The following is a 9010-nucleotide window of genomic DNA, read 5'->3' as shown; positions in this document are numbered from 1 at the left end:
TTTTTTTTTCATCGCAGATGCATCATGTGTCTCAGTCAGTACAGCTAGCTTTGCTAGCATCACGTCCACAGATCTTACCTTTTAAGCTTTCCTTCGTGCAAGGCTTAAAGTTGCACGAAGTCCCCACCGTCTGTGAAAGCGAAGCGTTGCTGATTTTACATGTCACCATATCTCATGGTTTATGCAGCGCTATTACTGACGATTAGACGGATATCCACCACTGCGCATGTCTGGAGCTCCGCGTGCGAGTAAAGGTGGAGGAAATGGGTGACAGTAAGTCATTGCTTGGATTTTACGGCGCCACCTTAAGTCCCTGAACATCACATTTTAACGAACAAAAAGCTCAATGCGACGTGGATGTAACGAGTAACGCGACGGTTCTGTAGAAATGTAGTGAAGTAGAAAGTACAGATACTTACTGTAAAATGTAGTGGAGTAAAAGTAGAAAGTATCCATTATTAAATCTACTTAAGTAAAGTACAGGTAAACGAAAACTGTACTTAAGTACAGTAACGAAGTACTTGTACTTCGTTACTTCCCACCACTGACCCTAAAACAACAAAACCCAGAGTAATGAAGCCCAGTGTAACCCACACACCACCCGAGTTTCATGCTGCATTTATTTCAGGTAAACACCTAAAAAAAGCATCCATCACATTTGACCTTAATGTTTTACCTCCAACTGCTCTTCAATGTTCTTTTATTATTCTCAAACAAATCTGCGAGGCCTTCTTTTGCAAAAACACCATTAAAACTTAGGCTGCTGGCAATAAGGGCTTCCATCCTTGAAGCCGTGAAGAACGAGGATAAATCTTCAAGATACCAGCTGAAAGACGCAAAGATATTTTGATTGACAATATTTTTCTTTATTTTCTTTTTACAAACTGATCCTTCTTTTGCATTGTGTTATTATTCTTAAAAGATGTCTGTCTCACTTCTTGTTTTACAAATAAGAATTTTTTTAAGTCTTAAATCTGCCTGTTAATAGTAAATACACACCACATTCTTCACAGATTTTTCTGTGTTAATACTTTTAAAAACCGTGCATCCTTTGCTCTTGCACCTTGAGGCATTAATGCAATAAGCACATAGGGACATTGTATGTCTTTACAATGACCAGTTTGGTCATTTTCGGGGACTTGGCTGAGGGTACGTCTCGTCTCTCTGTTGCCTGATCTGAGCGACGTCGGCCTCGGCACACCGTCTGCAGCGTCAGATAAGGTCAGCGGCTCGCCTCCCTGACTGTGACGTAAACCACTTCACTAAAGCGTTGTGCGCCACTCTCTCTTCTGATGTAATATATATATATATATATATATAAAAGCACTTCTAGCTTTTTTTTCTTCTTCAGATCAACATCATTCAGAGCCACATGTCTGTGATCTTTTTATATTAGTTCTGATTCAGCTGTGTTTGTGCAGCTTTTCATTAACTGCTAAAATCTTGAGAAAACCAGTCCAAACATTATTGACCCGTTATTGATTCAACCTTGATGTTTACACTGGTATAAAAAGGCTTCATTAACACATTTCGCATTGAAAAGCAACTAAAATAAAAGGAGCGTCTACGTATATTTTATTCGGGTGGAAAATAAACCCGCGGCCTCTCCTGCTGCCGTCTCCAAGTCCACCTTTCTGCCTCACAACCACCTGATTCCAGCGAAGCTGCGACGTCAATAGTAGCATTGTTCTCACCGAGCAAAGCAGAGAGCAGGAGGCTGGCCAACACAGAACGTCCTTCAAACCGGCTGCTTCTTCAGTTACACGCATTAATACGACTGTTTATTAACATGGGAATTGCTCAGTGCAATCTGATTAATGCGTAGCACCCAGCTGAACAAAGACACGCGAGATGAAATCTGGAACAATTCTGGGTGAGAAACAGTAAAAAGACAAGTTAAAAGATTATGTAAGCATTAGGAAGACGTGTGGATTGTTCCAGGCACACGAGGTTTTAGTCAATAAGTCCAGGCAGATATCAGAAACGCTACTTATTGAACATACAATACAGTACATGCCAGTCTACCACACAGAGTCTTGCAGAAATGAAGATTTCATCACAATACAGACTCAAAACCTGTCGCATTTTATTGTCATTTTGGTTGGTTGACCAACACAAAGTAGCGCAACTCAGCTTCCACTGGCGCTGCTCTGTGGGCGAACCGGATTTGTGCGTTACTTCTGCACCAGGAGGTGCATCGATTTATTGCTGCCACTTTCCTTAATTTCTTCTTAAAAGATTGGTAATCAGTGATCGGCCAGAAAACTGAGATCGGTGCACCCCTAGCTGCCACTGTTGTAATTATGGTGACAGCTTTCTGTAGAACCAGTTGTCCAGGACAAATTACCCCAACGGGGTCAATAAATTATCCATCCGCTAGGCAGCTAGCGTAGCCTGCCTATCTCCCTACCTCTGTGAATCATAGATTCTCAGTCAGCTTTAGGTCTGAACTTTGACTAGGTCCTTTCTTTCAGCGACATGCTTTGATCCAAAATATTCTACTGTATGAAGCTGCATGCTAAGAGTCCTGGTAGGAGGTAAACCTCAGTCTCGTCCCCACCAGGTCGTCTTCCAGCACTGTCCTCTACTGGACTCCAGCCATTCTCTGATCGACTCTGACAAATATGCCTTCGCCGCTGATGAAAAGCGCAGCATCACCTTGCCTCCACCATGTTTTAACCTGGAGATGACGTGTGGAGCGTTAGATTAGGGTTACACAAGTAGGCCACAAAGTTCAGTTCTGGTCTCATCTGACCAAATGCTGCTTCGACATGCTTGCCGTACTCAAACTGCAAAAGGAGCCATTCCGTCGACTGAAATCTATTAAAGTCATCGTCATTTTTAGGAGGACAGAACCTGGAAAAGTTCAAGGGGACAAACAAATTCCTCCACTAGATTCTTTAAATCCCCCACATATTTTCCACATCTCTCCAGGAGCTTCAGATTCCTCGCATTGCCCCCTTCCCTGGAGGGAGGCGCAGCGGCGTTTCATCCTGATTGCAGTCAATACAACAATAGATCTGCTTGTATCAGCGAATGTCTGCAGCGAGATGAGATGGCTGCAGAAAGCGCTGGAGCTTGACCCACTTTCCAGTGCTGTGAAGCGCAGAAATTCATCCTGCCAGGTGTGCTGGGAGATTGGGAGTTCTGTTCTGCTGGGTGAATTTCACTGCAGCTTTTACTTACCTCTATAAAACACGGACTGGGATGCCAAACAGTTTAGAAAACAATAAAAATAAAAATCACACAAATGCTGGAGTCAAAGTTAGAGTCTTGAGAATCGGCACTTCAGGTTTCCTTCTCGTTCAGCTAAGGTCTCTGATTACGAAATTCTGACTTTGTAGAAACTTTCATATTATGATCTTTTTGTGTGTGTGTGTGTGGGGGGGGGGGGGGTTGGATTAAGCCTTGATGTGGAGGAATCTCTTATTCTTTCGGCTGTTGACGCAGCTGCTGCAAAACATGACAAAGGAGTCTCATTTTTTTCACATCAGAAAGCTAAAAACTTTCTTTAGAGATGTGTCACTGCCCTCACCTTGAATTTCTCTCCTGCGTCAAGCTGGGTGAATGTGTTGCATAATTCTGTGAAAGTGAATTCTTAAACCTGTTTTAATTTTTTTTTATTGTTAATGCACTATCAATACAGAAGCAAAGCAATTCTGCGTGGATTTTCTGCAGAGCTCTTTTCTTTAATTGGCGTAATATGACAGTTCTAATTCAGCTTTTTTAGTTCCTGACACATTCTCAACATAAATATCACAGAGGAATCATATTCTTCATTTTTTGACTGAATTACATCAAAATGCCAACTGGAATGTCAAAAAACAAATTTGCTAAATGGAAGCATTCCAATAAAAAAAAAAAAATATATATAAAAAAACTTATGTCAGGTCCTGGGTTGTTTTGGGGTTTGATTTATTGATTCTAGTTTCATTATTATTCTGTGTTTTTTTTAAGCTTCTTTCTTTGATTAGATCAGCATTGTTTCTGTTTTTACCTTAAGTTATTCATACTGATTCTGTTTGATTAATTTTTCTAGTTTCCCTGTTTATGTACTCTTCTTCTCTGCTTGCTTGCTCTCTCTCTCTCTCTCTCTCTCTATCTCTCTCTATCTTTCTCTCTCTCTCCCCTCACACCTGCAGCTCGTTTCTAATCTAATCAGCCATCTTTAATCAAGCGCCTCATTACAACCTATTCTCAGTCACTCCTTGGTAAATCCCGTTACTATCCTGTCAGTATCCTGCCATCTTTTCCCTTGGGTTTATTTGTTTGTTCTGCTGTGGCTCTCAGTGGTTTTTTTGTAAGTTTAGTTCATTTTCTCTCTCTTTTTTAAAATTAAATATTCATCAATTTCGGCGCCTCCGCCTGCTACATTTGAGTCCATCATCACCACAGCCAACGTCATGGCAACCTCAAGTTTTTTTTTTTTTTTTTTTTTTTTTCAAAAAATATTTTTTTGCACTAGGATTAAGTGGTTTTTCAGTTGTGTCTTAATTACTTCGAAAAACTGCAATGGAAACTTTTTTTCGCATTATGCGAGTGTGATAAACAACCGGATGTTACCACCGGTGAGAAAAGACGAAGAAAACGACAGGAAGTGGTAGGAGGATGAATGCTAGCAATTTATGCCGTGAACAGACTTATTGTTTAATGGAAACACTGTAATTGCAAAGTTGTTTTTATTTTATTTTATATTAGCGGCATATCAACATAGTTTTGCGCACATTTGTAATGGAAACTCATTACAAATGATTAATTGGTCTCTAAATTGTCCTCAGGTATGAGTGAGTGTGTGTGTGTGAAAGAGAGAGAGAGAGAGAGAGAGTGTGTGTCTCTGTGATGGACCGAGGCTAAGAAAGTTATGTTCTCACAATATGTTCCCTTTTAGTGTCATTTTGAGTCCGTCCATGTTGCCCACTGCGTGTTCAGTTAAGTGCCAGGATGCAGCAGATTTCTCTACATGAATTTAGTGACATAATGACTCGGCGCACAATGTGCGGCGCTTCCCTCCGTCCTCCTGACGCAAGCCTATCCTCCTTGTACATAGGGAACAGAATGTACTGTTCGAGATTTCTAACGCATATCCTCTATTATCGCCCTCAGCGGTTTGGCTCGTCTCTCCTCTTCTGCCCTTCTCGTCTTCGGCCTCCTAATGACCCCAAGTCATGTCACTGCGCTGCGTGCAGCGCAATGATCCTGACCGACATCCGTGGATTTTGCGGGAAAGCCGGGATAAACAGGGGAGGAGACATGAGTCCTCATGAGCTGGAACCAGCGTTGTGGAGACACACCAACTCTGCAGTATCTTTGTGAAAGTTTGGTTTATTTAAACAGAAAACGGCAAAGTCAGAAGAAAACTATAAACCCTTCAGATGCAAACTCTTGGCCAGATTCACACAATCTGCTTTTCCAGTAACACTTTCTGTTAAGGCGCACATTGATTAACGCAACAACACTTTCCGTTTTCTCTCAAGCTCTCTTACAACTCAGTCACCCACACGTTCTCCGTCTGCCTCTGAATCACTCGCAGACGTTCACAGGCAAAAGCTTTATGTTTTGTGTGTGTGTGTGTGTGTGTGCGACATCTCTGAGCTGGCAGGATAATTACTGCGGATCCGCCACAGCGAGAGCGTCGGCGTAGGTGTGCGGCTGCACATGAATGGAAGTGGGACCTGCCAGAGACGGCGTAGAGTCTGTGACATGGGAGGAGGCTTTTCCAGCTGCTTCGGAGTAGATCCTGCTCGACTGAAGGTGATGAAGATGAAATCATGACCGATGAGCTTAGCAGGGACCAGGCAGCGTTACCTGAGTTCAGGTGTGAAGGTTGAAGCTGCTGGGGAACAAAAAAAGTTTCCTCCTTTTACTCAATAGCATAACATTCATTATTTGTCACTGAATTACTTATTGAGTTTGATGCCCCATCTTTCTTGCACTTGGAGAACAGAATGGTTTCATTTTTAACCCTGTGGTGTGTTTGGTGTAGCTTGGTAAAAACCAGCCCCTTGTTCTACGCTTCACTTCATTCAGAGGATTTGGACTCCGCTATTGAGAAACGACGATTGCTTCCTGGAGGCACGGACTCTGTTGGAAGTTTTAAGTTGTACCCAGTTGCTAACGTTTGCGTGTGAAGCATGTGATGCACCAGTTTGAGGCTATGAAGCTTACCGGAAATTGCCTGCACTGTAAACAGCCATCCTCCACTGCGAAGAGAGAAGAGCCGACTGTTGACGTGGGGAAGCGTGGCCAACACAAACTGAATGGCCAATGGCCAGACGACGCTCAGGTCCACTAAATCAGAAGACGGGGTTTCCCCCAGTCTCTTATAAGCCTGGCGGGCCACCAGGCTTTACTTGTGCCCCCACCAGGTTAAGCATTACTTATTTATTTAAGATTTTTTTTTTTTTAATTTTTGTTTTTTTAAGACTTTATAGTTGGGGTTCAGGTATTAATCTTCCAATCTTTCAATAACACATAATTATAAAGTGATGTTTTCAAATTTCCTGTCAACTTAAAGCATTTTTTAAATCAAGGACGGAGGGAAGCGCCGCACATTGTGCGCCGAGTCATTATGTCACTAAATTCATGTAGAGAAATCTGCTGCATCCTGGCACTTAACTGAACACGCAGTGGGCAACATGGACGGACTCAAAATGACACAACGGGCCGCTGGATGAATGACGGCCTTGGCGCCCAACCACTGGGCTTAGCAAGTTTTCTGGGGGAAACCTCGGAAGAAGTCACACTAAAACAGATTTTGCGTACATTTTTTGTGTCCAACCCACATTTGCAATATAAATAGACCAAAAAGAGAGAGAGAAATGCAGCTGCTTGCTTTAGCCCCCAAAATATTGTGCTTAAATGCTGCTGGTGCAGCTTTGCCCCTGTGCAGTTCATTAGCAAGTCTGGACACAGAGAGGATGGCAAATGACCGGGCTGCCGGTGAGCGTTTAAGACCCACTGCTTATTTATTGTTTCCTGTTTTGATTGAAATTACGATTAGAAAACTTGACCTGTGACAGGTTTTCTATGGGTAACAGCTAACTGTGTGCACACTAATGTTCTAGAAGTTTTCATCTTACTTCCTAATTTTAGTCCCTTGCTTTGATAATACATGGATGAATTTGATTATTTCCAGTTTAGACAAAATTTAAGTTAAGTCAAAAATATGAGCTTTTGGATCTAACAGTATTAAAAATGAGTGTTTAATGACAGAGATGGTGTGCCTTGAATCCTTTTAAAGAAGTGCTGTGATAAAAAAAAAACATCTTTCTACATTTATTTGACCTTTTTCCTAAACTGGACAATTATTCAACATTACACATCAAGGTGTAAGGGTTGTTTAAAAGCCTCTCTTCTCAGTCCATTCACCAGGAGATACCATTATCCATCCAAACTTGGCATCAGACCGCAGGAGCTCAACTAAACACCGCTATCTTGTTGCATTAAGACTCCTCTTCTCCACCCATCTGCTGTTCAAATCCCCTTTCTTCCTGTTTTTCCACTTTTTTTTTTTTGCACATTTAAGCCAGCAGTTTTGTGTCTGCAGGTGTCCTAATCCACCTGCATTTGGGTCCATTCTTCCTGCAGGTGGGAGTGACAGCGGCAAGCCTGCATGTCAGTCTCAACACAGGATTTAATTCGGTCCTGACAGACAAAGACCGGAGACGACAGGCACATGACGAAAGCCAGGTCATTAAAAGTTACGAGGCGGGGGATAATAATGCCAGCTGATGGACCAAAACGTGTGAAAGAAACAACATGACCAGATGAAATATTTTTAATGGCTTTGTTTGGTTTTTTTTATGCCCTCCTGTCATGGAATCCTTACTTGAAGCAGGTCACTCAAACATTGTTCCTATTTTCTTGTTACGTTTGTGGCAGTGAGCAGAACGGGTCACACCTTCCCGCTGACGCTTGTGATAAGAGCTGCACCGAACTCACTGGAGGGGAAGACGGAGCATCGTGTTGACTCTGCTGCACATAAAGGTGAGGCATTTCTCATCACATTACAGTGCCTTTCAAAAGCGTTCCTGTGCACTACGTTTTTACACACCGGCATCTTACAGCCACGATGATGCATTTTATGAAAGCTTTACGCATTAGATCGTCACAAAGCGACGCATAATTGTGACCTGGAAAGTATAGAGCATGCTGGTTTTTTAAATCAAATTCTTAAAAAATGTGGCAGAGATGGAGGGGAGAGTTGTGGAGAGATTTGAAGCAGGAATTACCTGCAATAACCCAAGCTTTGAAGGTCTCTGAGTTCAACCCAGCATCATAGGGACATGTTAAAGTAATGTGTCCTCTCGCATAGCAAAATGTAGCTATGCAAAGTATTGACTCAGAAGAACGGAGGAGAATACAAATGCATGCTACATCAGCATGTAAACCTCCGGTGGCAGTGTTTGTCTAAGCACCGATATATGTGAAGTGCTCTGGCTTTGGCAATTAAACAGATCTAAAGTCCAGACTGTCCCTCTGGGACACCATCTGTCCCAGTGAAAGCACCACAGAGGCTGTTCTCTGGACCTGGACATGCTTCCAGCAGGATCCATACCAGCCCGCCTCAGACTGGGCAGTAAAAACGGCATGAGACGCAGAGACGTATCCCTGGGGAGGGGAAAGTCTGAACGACCGACAGATTCCCTGAAATGAGTCGTAAATCCCAACCAACGAACGCTGTGTCCCAACGCAATCCGTCCAGAGTGTCCCTTTCTGCCTCACTGTGGGACTCTGTAATGTCTGTCAGGGCGGTCTCTGTCCCCAGCTCCCATGGATCACTCTGCAGTAAGACTGTGTGTCATAAAAATGCTTGTTGCAATAATGACACAGGGAATAATGTGAAAGATATGTGCAGACTCATATGTGCAAAGAGAAGAAGTACAAAACTTGAAAAGTTTTATTGGGACACTATTTAAGCAACAAATTTAAATGTTTGCATAATTGTGATGGAAGGGGGAAATGATACATGAGCTAGAAAATATTTTTACAAATAAAAATCTGAAATGTG

General features: G+C 42.5%; 1 long non-coding RNA gene across 2 annotated transcripts; it reads left to right on the top strand.

Annotated features, from left to right (window-relative positions):
* Positions 1–4012: 4012 nt before the first annotated feature.
* Positions 4013–9010, top strand: LOC106940440 (uncharacterized). 2 transcript variants are annotated; one of them, XR_001423094.1, is made up of 4 exons: positions 4013–4300; positions 7588–7689; positions 7882–7986; positions 8500–9010. It is a non-coding gene; the product is annotated as an uncharacterized LOC106940440 (long non-coding RNA). The 2 variants fall into 2 exon arrangements; XR_001423093.1 differs by having other exon boundaries at positions 8457–9010.

This window comes from Poecilia latipinna, unplaced genomic scaffold (assembly GCF_001443285.1).
Source record: "Poecilia latipinna isolate Pla-1442-1.1 unplaced genomic scaffold, P_latipinna-1.0 Scaffold3227, whole genome shotgun sequence".
Classification (NCBI taxonomy): Eukaryota; Metazoa; Chordata; class Actinopteri; order Cyprinodontiformes; family Poeciliidae; genus Poecilia; species Poecilia latipinna.
Note: the sequence above shows the minus strand (reverse complement) of the source record. Positions and strands in the feature narration are given on the sequence as shown.